Source organism: Miscanthus floridulus, chromosome 6 (assembly GCF_019320115.1).
Source record: "Miscanthus floridulus cultivar M001 chromosome 6, ASM1932011v1, whole genome shotgun sequence".
Lineage (NCBI taxonomy): Eukaryota > Viridiplantae > Streptophyta > Magnoliopsida > Poales > Poaceae > Miscanthus > Miscanthus floridulus.
The window spans coordinates 70,715,293-70,727,173 of record NC_089585.1 but is presented as its reverse complement, the minus strand read 5'-3'; the positions used below and the strand labels follow the sequence as shown (position 1 = coordinate 70,727,173).

Here is an 11,881-nt window from a genome sequence, read left to right as displayed (position 1 = left end):
GACGCTGAGGGCCTATGTCTTGTCGACTCCAGTAAGGTTCCAGAGAGGGAAAATCTCAACCGGACACGTCCGATCAGTGCTAATCGGACGCTGGCCAGCTTTCGGTCACACTGTAAACACTAGAGTTCAGGGTGAACTGACCGGCGCATCCGGTCACCCCGTAGAGGCACACAACGGTTTGTTTTTTAGCCCATGTTATAAATACTTCCTCCATTCGTGTGTGGGGGTACTTTTGCTCATTCCAACAGCTGAGAAACACCTTTGAGAATGCCAAGAAGAGCAAGGTCCTAGTGAAGTGTTGAGATTTGAGAATCCCAAAGAGAGCCCTCATTAGTGAGATCAAGAGTAGCAAAGTGTGCATCCACCCTTCTCATTAGGCTTATCATGGTCAAGTGAGAGTTCATGCTGGTTACTCTTGGTGATCGCCATCACCTAGACGGCTTGGTGGTGATTGGAGAGCTTGGTGATCATCCGGCAGAGCTTGTGGATGACCCAACTCAAGTTTTGAGCGGTTGTGGGTGATTCACCACGATGGAGTGTCGAAGAATCAACCCGTAGAGAGCACTTGATCCTTGCGCGGATCAAGCGGGAGCTACACGCTTGCACGGGTGCTCCAACGAGGACTAGTGGGGAGTGGCGACTCTCCGATACCATGGCAAAACATCACCGCGTTCCTCCTTCTCTCTTTACTTTGAGCATTTACTTTGAGCAATTCAATTCTTGTCATTTACATTCCTAGAATTGCCATGCTAGAGTAGGATTGGAACTTAGGGTGCTAAATTTTTGTGCGTTAGATCAATAGAAACACTTTCTAGGCACAAGGGGTTAATTGGGCTAACTGTAGAGTTTAATTATTGTAAAGAATTTTAGAATTAGCCCAATTCACCCCCCCCCCTCTTGGGCATCTTGATCCTTTCACTTATGCAAGATGGGCGTGTGATAGCTTATGCTTCACGCCAACTGAAAAAGCATGAAGTAAATTACCCCACCCATGATTTAGAGCTGGATGTTGTGGTCCACGCTCTAAAGATTTGGAGGCACTATCTGTTGGGCAACAAAGTGCACATCTTTACAGATCACAAGAGTCTCAAGTATATTTTTACTCAGTCTGAGTTGAATATGAGGCAAAGGAGATGGTTGGAATTGATTAAGGGTTATAACTTGGAGGTACATTACCACCCAGGAAAGGCCAATGTAGTGGCTGATGCTTTGAGCCAAAAGTCACATTAGGTTGAGGAAACAACTTTGTCTCTCAACCATGCAGAAGTGTTGGCTCACATTGTCTTGAATTCAGAGTTGCTGGAGTAGATTATTCTAGGAGCAAAGCCAAGATCCTAAAGAAATTCCACACATCAGGAAATTGATTGCCGAAGGGCGTGGCCCTCACTTTAGTGTTGATGAGCATGGAGTAGTGAGATACAAGGATAGACTGGTGGTTCCATCCAATGAGGAGTTGAGAAGGAAGATTTTGAGTGAAGACCATCATTCAAAGCTGTCTATTCATCCTAGGCAGCAACAAGATGTACCATGATCTGCGCCACTTGTACTGGTGGTCCAACATGAAGCAGGACATCACTCAGTATGTCACAGGAGTGTGACACTTGTGGGAGAGTTAAAGCAGATCATATGCGTACCTTAGGATATTTGCAGCCCTTGCTCATTCCTATTTGGAAATGGGAAGATATCTCCATGGACTTTGTGGTGAGTTTGCCCTGCACATCCAAGGGCTATGATTGTATTTGGGTCATTGTGGATCATCTAACTAAGTCTGCTCACTTTATCCTGGTGGACACTAGATATACAGCCAGGAAGTATGCCGAGATATATTTTGATCGGATTGTGACCCTACACGGAGTTCCCCTTACTATCATCTCTGATAGAGGGTTAGTTTTTGTCTCTCATTTTTGGGAGCAACTCCAGGAATGTCTTGGTACTCAGTCTTCTTAGAAGCCTAGCATATCATCCACAAACTGATGGTCAAACTAAAAGGGTGAACTAGGTGCTTGAAGACATGTTGAGAGCTTGTGCCGTTTCTTTTCCTAAGAAGTGGGATGGATGCCTAAAGTTAGCTGAATTTTCTTACAATAATAGCTACCAAGAGAGCATTTGCATGGCACCATTTGAAGCTCTATATGGAAAGAAATGCAGGACGCCACTTAACTGGGTTGAAGTGGGAGGCCATTGGTATTTTGGGCCTAAGTTCATAAAGGAGGCTCGAGAGCATGTAAGCATTATTCGAAGTCACTTGAAGGCAGCTCAAAGCCGACATAAAGCTTATACAGACAAGCGAAGAAGGCCCTTAGAGTTTGCAGCTAGAGATTTATGTGTATCTCAAGGTGTCTCCTATGAGAGCGGTGCATCGATTTGGTGTCCATGGCAAGCTAGCCCCTTGATATGTGGGTCCTTATTCAAGTGTTGGAGCAGTGTGGCCCAGTTGCTTATTGTCTCTAGCTTCTCGATATTTTATCTGCGGTACACAATGTGTTTCATGTATCGCAATTGAAGAGATGTTTATGAGTTCCAGATGAAGCCATGGAAATTGAAGGGCTTCCTCTCCAGCTTGATTTGACTTATGTTGAGCACCCTGTCAAAATCTTAGGATGAAAAAGAAAGAGTGACCAGAAATAGTGTGGTAAAGTTCTACAAGGTGCAGTGGCAAAACCATTCAGAGGATGAAGCTACGTGGGAACAAGAGAGCTACATATTGAAGCATTACCCCCACCTTCCCTCTGGTTCTAATACTTAGTTGTTGCGTTAAAATGTATTTCCTATCTCCTTCTCACACTAGGCACATGAAATCTCAGGGTCCAGATTTTGTTTTAGGGGGGGGTAGATTTGCAACACCCTCGGTGTTACACTGTACAGTTTTTGCTAAAATACTGCATGAGCATTATACTTGTGTGTACATGTATGTAATATAGGGTATAAAGCAATATACAGGAACTTGAAATGTTCATTTGAAACATGAAACACATGTTACATTTCATGTCATGTTGCATTACTTAGGGTTCTAAATGAATTTTTATTGAACGAAAATGCTATGGAACGCATATATGAAACTTTGGTAAAGTTTGTAGCATGAGCTTCATAGGCGACTGATGAAATATGTGCGACCGAGAAAGGGATTCGCTAGCTAGTGTATCGGATGGCTTGGAAATCAAATTCGATGCGAATTCGATCGTGTTTTGGTTGAAATTCCTCAGTCGAGAAACGGATCGACAAAGCAAAGTTTGGGAATTTTTATCAGAGGATCGGGTTAAGTGGTGGCATGGGTTTAGGGTTTGTTTTAGTAGCTCGACATGCCATCTTGAGCGTAAAATAGTTAGTTTAGCGATCGAAGCCTTGAGGTGAGTTTTTGTGACGCTTTAAAAAGCATGCATGACATAGTTGCGATGTCAGGGCGCGATCACCGTGCCGACACTCGGCGTCACCGCGCCTGCTACCCAATGCGCAAGCCGCATCACCGCGGCTGCCTTGCCATGCCCTAGCCGTCCGCCCGCGCCCCTACCACCGCACAGGTCGGTCCTGCCGTCGGCCCACTACTAAATTTGTACCCTATTGCACCGGCCAAATTTTGATGTTATAGGTCTAAAATAGATGCGATAGCTTGATATCGCATCAATTTCTCGTTTGATGCGAGCCGATGCAAGTGGTCTTGATGCAATAGCCTTTCGCATCGGCTTCTTGTGGCTGATGCGAGAAGCAGCTATTGCATCAGCCGTCCGTTGTCTCTTGCATCAAAACTAAGAGATGCAATAGCTTATTGCATCGAAATCATGTTGATGCAATACATCTATTGCAACGGCCAATGTGCGCTGCAATAGACTATATTGCATCGATATTAGGTTCGATGCAATAGAACCTATTGCATCACCATTTTGGTTCGATGCAATATGAACTATTACATCGAGTTTATGTTTTATTGCATCGAGTTTATGTTTGATGCAATTCGAACTATTGCATCAACTTTATGTTTGATGCAATTCGAACTATTGCATCAACACGAGGTTGGATGCAATACAAACTATTACATCGACATGAGGTTGGATGCAAGAGGTTCTATTGCATCACCATTTTGGTTCGCTACAATACGAAACTATTGCATCGACATGAGATTGGGAGGACAACCAATTATTGCATCGAATTCATTGCACAGAAATTCATAAAATTACAAAATTCAATGGCACAAAAAGGCAATCATATTAATAACTTGGATCATAAGCATTCAATAATTTGTACAATGTTAGGAAGTCAAATGCCTTCCTATTTCCAAATAGGTAATTGCAAAGTTGAACTGCATTACAAACCACTAACTTATGCTACAAATAGGCAATCATAAACAAAAATACATGTCTCTTAGCACAGATCAACATGATATCTTTCTCGTTGCACAATATTAGATTCATTTCAGCTTGCCAAGACTCCCTCAAGGTTGATCTTCCTAAAAAAGTCAAAATGACATGCATTAGTAATATATACAGTTGATCACACAGTTGGAATCAAACATAGACAGCATGGTAGATGCTAATCAAGGTTTTACTCATACTTACATGAGAACAGGGGAGTTGATTAACATTGGACACTTTCTGCAGGTTTGAGCATAAAGAGCATAACACTAGAATCTAGTAAGACCATCTAGGGAATAAAATCAGTAACTTGCAAAATCCTAATGATTGCAGTACCATCCAGCCAAACATCAGTTGTTCATTACAAAGTAGCATCACTAAAATGAAGTCCTCAAAGACTAGTAGCAGCATAGGCACAGGGACCAATCCAATCGGGTCATGGCACTACTAGAACTCACCAATCCCACCGGTGTGGAAAGCAACACTCTACAGTAGCTTGACACTGTCAGTTAAAGCTGTTCACTATCTAATCAAAATTGGAATGCTAGCAGGAGCAGCAGCAAGGACATGTTTAACTTAAAGTTCATGTTAATAATATGGACAACAACTTAAAATGACACCTGATTCATGTATAAGATTTTGAGCTCATACCTTTCCTCATTGATTTCTCAAAACTCGCTTTTTACTTGCAGCATTATTCCTCAGTGTATGTGAAGTAATAAACTTCAAAGACTCATTACTGCCTTTGTCATTTGGGAAAAGTGATCTGTTGGCATTGCTGCGAGTGAGGCGACTAGGTTGGATACTCATCTTATTGCTCACTAATTCACTGTCTTCTACAGTCTGCAAAAACAAGAAGATTTGAAGGAGCAATCACCACTTAGCAATTCTAAGAATCTAGTTAAAGTACAGCTGATATTTTTGAAGTATATTACCTTTTGCACTTTTTCTGGTCCTTGGCTAGGAGTGGGAACAATAGCAGGCCCATTAGAAGGTGCATTATGTATGCCCAGCGCAGATTCTGTATCAGCCTTCATTTAAAAAAAAGATGCACACATTACCTCAAGATTAAATGTAGGTATCCTTTTTCATTACATTACAGTTTTCATTTATCAAAAAATAGTACCTGTGCTGAATTTGCAACTTCATTTGCACTAACAGCAGCCTTCATATTAAAAAAAAGATTCACACATTATGTCAGATTAAATGTAGGTATCCATTACATTGCAGTTTGCATTCATCAAAAAAATAATACCAGTGCTAAATCTGCACCTTCATTTCCACTAACCATATTTTCAATAACAGTAGCATTGGTTGTGAATTCTAAAGGATGAGTGGCTGTTTCTGCAGGCTGAGGGGCTGTTGTGGTTGGTGCAGCATTCTAGCATTGGAGTTATAAGGAGAAACATTAGCAATCAAGGTTTACTAAAAACAATGATGTTGGTAACAATTAAGAAGTAGTATTAGTACCAAAGGCGGTGCTTGATTCTGTTGTTTGATTAGTGCAAAAAACTCTTGCCTTAGTTCTTCTCTAATCTTGCTACTTGTACTCTCCAGCTTGATGTTGCAGCTGCTGAATTTTTTCCTTGTCGCTCTCCCTCTCAGCGGCTTGAACGGTAAGCTGTTCTTTTAACTTGTCTACCTCAGCTTGCATCTCAATATTCTTCTGTTGGGCTGCTGCTGCTAATGCAGATGCACGAGCCTGCTCTTCATTTCGTTCATTCATAAGTTGGCTTCGGGTCGGATACTTTGCCATGTATCCATGTCCAGGACATTTCCTGCTCCTGCATCCAGTGGTTTCCTTGTAGGTTTCATGAAGAATGTGCCTTTCTTGTTCTTTTGAAATCACAGAAGCTTCCAACTCAATTCTCTCTGCAACTTTGGAGAAGGCACTTTCCTAAATTTAAGAACACAATTAGTGTATTCAACTTTAGCAAGTAGCAACAGCAGTTCCAATTCAAGTATAATAAGAATTAGGTAAAATGGATACTTCAGAGATATGTATGACATTGGAGGTAAATGAATAAAACATGTTATGAGAAAGCAATGGACAGTCGAACGATAGCATTTCAGAGATATGTATGACATTGGAGATAAATGAATAAAACATGTTATGAGAACATACATCACTGGACACTCATTTTACCAAGTAGCCCAGCTCTATTCAAATCACTTTAAAGAACATAACTTAACTACATAAAGCATATGTACGATATTAGGTACATGAGATGAGTCTACATATTAGGTTGTTGGAAATGACAAGGCAAGTAAATGGATGAAGACAACAATAGTAATCACGATAGAAACACGTTGAATTCGAAAAGCTAAACAAAACTAAAAGCTGATGACATGACCGGACGCGTAGTTGCACACGACCGGACGCGCTAGTCACAACAATACAAGCTGAAACAGTACAGCAGCAGAAAATAGCCGTTTGAGCTGACCGGACGCGCATGTGCGTCAGGTCACTCATCATCGGACGCGTCCGCTCAGAAAAAACCCTCTCTGGTCACTCTCTGTTCGTGACCGGACTCCAAGTCTCGGTGCGTCCGGTCATGCACTCTCTTCAGCGTCCGGTCGAAAAATGGACCACAGCCACTCTACAACACTGACCGGACACGGAAACTGTGCGTCCAGTCCAACGTCCGGTCGCACTTGACACTCAACAATGCTCTACAAAAATTACAGCAGCTAGCATATGCTACCAGGAGACCACAGAAAAAGTTTGGAAGTATTTGGCTCATCCTAACTTGCTATACCAAAAAGAACAGGTGGCACAGCTGAAAACTGAAAATAGCATAAAGATAGAATTGCCAAACCGAACACAAGGACTAATGAACAAAGTAGCACTTACATATATTTGCTTAGCAGCATCAGAAGACCATCGGCCCTCCTTGGTGCGTGTACTCCTCCAAAATGTCAAACCATCTGGCTCTTCATCAGTCTCCAGGTTTCTCTAAGATGTGAAAATTGAACATTGTTACTGTTTAGGTAAAAAATAAAAGAAGAAGATTAGGTTCCATATCATTACCTGCTCAAAACTAACTTGTGAAAAAGGATTTTGATCCTGTAAGATGTATTGTCTGTCGATGCTGGGAATTGCTAGAGTTTGTGGTGCTCATTCGCTAATATAAACACAGATATGTTAGTTGCACTACAAAATACAGACAATAAACACATATATGTCAGAAGCTTGGAACCTAGGAATTTTTCACTTCCAAAATACAACACCAAGTAGTGCCACTCCACAATGTCCAAATCATCTGGCTTATGTTTCATTCTTTCATGATAATTGTTGTATGCCTTGTATGTGGCACTGAATTGAGCTCGCCATCCTTTGTAACGATACTTTGCAATCTTCCATATCCTAGCCTTCTCTTCATCATTGTTTTCAATGTTCCACCTAACCTATAGAAAGGGGATGACCAACAAATTGTGAACAATTAAGATATTACAAAGAATTAATTTATCATATGCGGGAGCAAGACTGTAACGTACCATTATATCTCGTGCTATTTTATCTTTAACAATCTGCTTGACATCTCCCCACTTTTTAACTCTAATAAGTGGAGTCCTTTTTCTTGTAAACCGAACTATTTCATCAACAAACGAGCGATAGTTATCTCCTATAGGACCGCCTTTTGTGGATGAGAAATCTATACTAAGTTTCTCAGTGCTAAGTTTAAATCTCTTAGCTTCGACCGATAAACCTTTCAAGGTTCCTCGCCCAATCTTTCTCTTGTCGCCAACCCCTACTGTAAAATTGATGTTACAAAATGGAACGTATGTTAACATTATAAATCAGCATTTTTATGTTATAGTAATGTATGAACACTTTGAACCATTGCATACCTTTCTGAGAGGCCTTTGGCCTACGAGCATGAGCTGGAAACTGACATTGGTGCTGCGCTATTGTCACCACTTCCGTCTTCTTCAATGGTTTCATCATCTAAATATGCATCTGCACATACAAAAAAGTGAAAGTACACAGTTACAATGGAGTTGGAAATATATGTATATATTAAGGCTTCCACTAATGCCAAGATAAAACAAAATCAGATTATATATATCTTTAAGAATGCCCTTCCCTCCTCAACCATTCTTTATATGTTGCAACAGTATTCAGCCGGGTGTCATCCTTAAATTCTGCAAGATGCATATATAGATGTTATATATATAGTATAAGTTTGAGAACTGTACCTAAAAATCATTGAGATGTATTTTTCTAGTACATTAGTACCTGGGTTGTTTTCATCTTGTGGTAGCTTATTGAGCCACACCTTGTACGCATCAATGTCTTCATCCTAAATTCCTTGTCCACTAACTTCCTCATGTGTACTATGTTGCTTAATCGGTGTGATTGCATATTCTCCTTCCTGATCTAGCTGAGTGTCTGAAACTGCTATCCTAATTTTCTTCTCTTGCATACAATCTTCTATCATTACTAATGCATCTTCTTCGTAATCTATACGCTGCAGGAAAGCTGTATCGTTGCCACATCTCTTCATATAGTACATGAAGTCCCTCGCAGAATAACCCATCTTAACTTTGAACTTCAATAAGTTGGCAAAGGTAATTTTAGCACGGTCAAGGTCCAATATGGCACGTTTCTGGTCCTAGGGTCCCCCCAAGAAATCAATAAGTACTTGCCACATATCTCCTGTTTTCTGGAATGTTTTCCTATAATTGTCAGGAAATAAATTAATTGATGCACAGGTATACTTGTTAAATGAATAAACAATGTACTCATACTCAAATAGCATATATGGATGTTGAAGCTACGTAGTGTATGCCAGTAGTTAGAGCAATGACAAGAACAATATGCCAAATGTCAAAATTTAGTGGATAGCATTTTGTCAATGTCAAAATTTGTTAGCTGCAAGTGCTATGTGCCTACAATAACTTATAAGGGGTGATAGGGATTCCTATAATGGCTATGTATACCATTGGCTACCATGAGAAAAGGAATGCAGGAATTAGAAGGAAAATCTTTCTCTTGCTTGGCTGGCCCCCTCCCTCCCTCTCAACCTAAACCACACCATAACACATCAAATGACACCTGTGTATTTCCATGATAGAAAGAAGTTGTTAATGCAACCATTGCATATGTGCAGACTTAAAGGATTTGTGGCTTATCCAGGAGAAAAAAAAAGATGCCAAACTGTTGCTAGAATGACAAAACAAACTGAGCCATTAAGTAAAGGATTTGGACGGAGGAGACGGCGACGGCGACCTCCTAGGTAGGCGGAGGCGGCGGCGACCTCCTGGTAGGCGACCTCCTGGTAGGCGACCTCCTGGTAGTACTTGCCACATAGACTCGTCTGCTGCAGCCCCACCGCCGACCGACCCTTAGGTTTTGGTGCTTTACGCCAAAGGGGGAGAGGGAGCGAGTATGTTAGACTTAGGGGGAGCATGAGAGATGGGTTCGTTCTTTTGTGTGCTACTTCATGAATCATGTTTACTTTCATGCATCGTAATTGTGATATATGTGGATATGTGTGATCATGAGACTCTTGTGACATGTGTGCTCTCTGCGTTGCTTATATATATGTCATGTCACCTTGTTTATGCTCATATGGTTAGGTGTGGTGCACACTTGTCAAACATAGCACTAGGTAGCTCTGATTTTGCTCTAAGACTAAGTGGAATCAAGACCATTCACGAAGTTTCTTGAATTGGAAGTGAATGAGGTGAGAAGGGCGGCCGACGCTACACCGGACGCATAGTTTGTGCTTCCGGTAGTATTACATGCATGTTTAGTGTCAAGTGTGACCGGACTCAGAACCGGACGCAAGGTAGCCTGCGTCCGGTCAGTGTTGCAGAGTGGCTTGTGGTCCATTGTGCAAGCGGACGCTGAAGAGAGTGGAGACCGGACGCTCCGAGAATTGGAGTCCGGCCACGAACAGAGAGTGACCAGAGAGGGTTTTTACTGAGTGGACGCGTCCAGTTATGAGGACCTGACGCACAGGCGCGTCCGGTCAGTTCAAACGGCTAATTTCTGCAGCGGTACTGTTTCAGCTTGTAGTGTTGTGACCGGCGTGTCCGGTCGTGTGGAACACAGCGTCCGGTCATGTCATCAGCTTGTAGTTTGGTTTAACTTTTAGAATTCAACGTGTTTTTTAACAATTTATATTTATCTTTTTAAATTCAACATTCCAACAACATTTATAAAATTTTGGAAACACAAGTTGAGTACCAATGGTTCTGGCTTCCCAAAACAACCTGACCAACTGTCTATAGAGCACCTGCACATGTAAATAAATTGACACGCCTATGCACACCCTTCAGGCTTCCACGAATTTTGGTGACTGGACACCCAAGCATGCAACGAGAAAAAGGTCAAGAGACATGCAAATATACATACTGGTTCCATTAGGCTTCTATTAGTGGTTCCAAACACAAGCACATACAGTGCTTGTATTCGGTCTTACAAAGTACTGGACATAGCACATAGAGTTCTTTCATTATTTACTAAACTACCAGCAGCACATAGAGTGCACATGTTTGTTCCTCTTCGTATTCAGGAATCACTGGGCCAGCCCAGTTAGGATATTGTTTACCTGTTCTCCAAATGAGCATGCGCATAGTCCCACATCGCGAATTCAGCGAGGTAGAGACCTGCTTAAAAGTTCAAGGCTGCATGCTTGGTCGAACTTACTACCTGTATGACTACCATTACCAAGCTGTACTTTGTGGGCCTAATCTAGCCAGGCCGGCTTTGCTGGGGCTGCGGTGAGGCTGCGCCGCTGGCTAGTCTAGCGCCTACAATTTTTCATTATATTCAATGTGTTTTTTAACAATTTTTGTTTTTCTCCCACAATTTTTGTTTATCTTTTGAAAATCAGTGTGTGTTTTAACAATTTTTGTTTAACTTTTCAAATTCAACGTGTTTTTTAACAATTTATACTTATGAGCTTTTCTCCTACAATTTTTGTTTACCTTTTGAAAATCAATGTGTTTTTTAACAATTTTTGTTTAACTTTTCGAATCCAACTCAATAGATTATGAGCAGCGGTGGAGCCAAGAGGGTGCCAAACCTTAGCAGCCTGAGAACTGCAACATGGGCAAATTCCATGTTTCGGAAACATCATTTTGATTCATAGAACGAGAACAATAGTAACCATGATAGAAATTGTTTTCAAAATATTTTAAATTCTGTTGGAATGTTGAATTAAAACAGTTAAACAAAAATTGTTAAAAACACGTTGAATTCGAAAAGTTAAACAAAAATTGTTAAAAAGCACAAAAGTTCTTTGTACTAGCCAAGCCATTGGCCCCGCCAGGTTCAACCCTATAGGGAAGAGCCCACAAGACTCGACCAAACAGAGGAGCCCAGCAAGGCCGGCCTGGCTAGAACAGGCCCAACAAACTACAGCATGGTCATGGTGGTCGTATAGGTAGTGAGTTCGACGGAGCTTGCAGCCTTCAACTTTTAAGCAGAGCACTACATCGGTGGATAGGCGATTTGGGACTAATATGCTTGCTCAGTGCTCGGAATGGAGTAGAAGCGTTGGAGAACAGGCAATTGTCGTAAT

General features: G+C 41.4%; 1 pseudogene; it reads right to left on the bottom strand.

Moving 5' to 3' along the window:
* Positions 1 to 5,003: 5,003 nt before the first annotated feature.
* LOC136460670 (uncharacterized) lies at positions 5,004 to 10,941 on the bottom strand (annotated as a pseudogene).
* Positions 10,942 to 11,881: the final 940 nt, after the last annotated feature.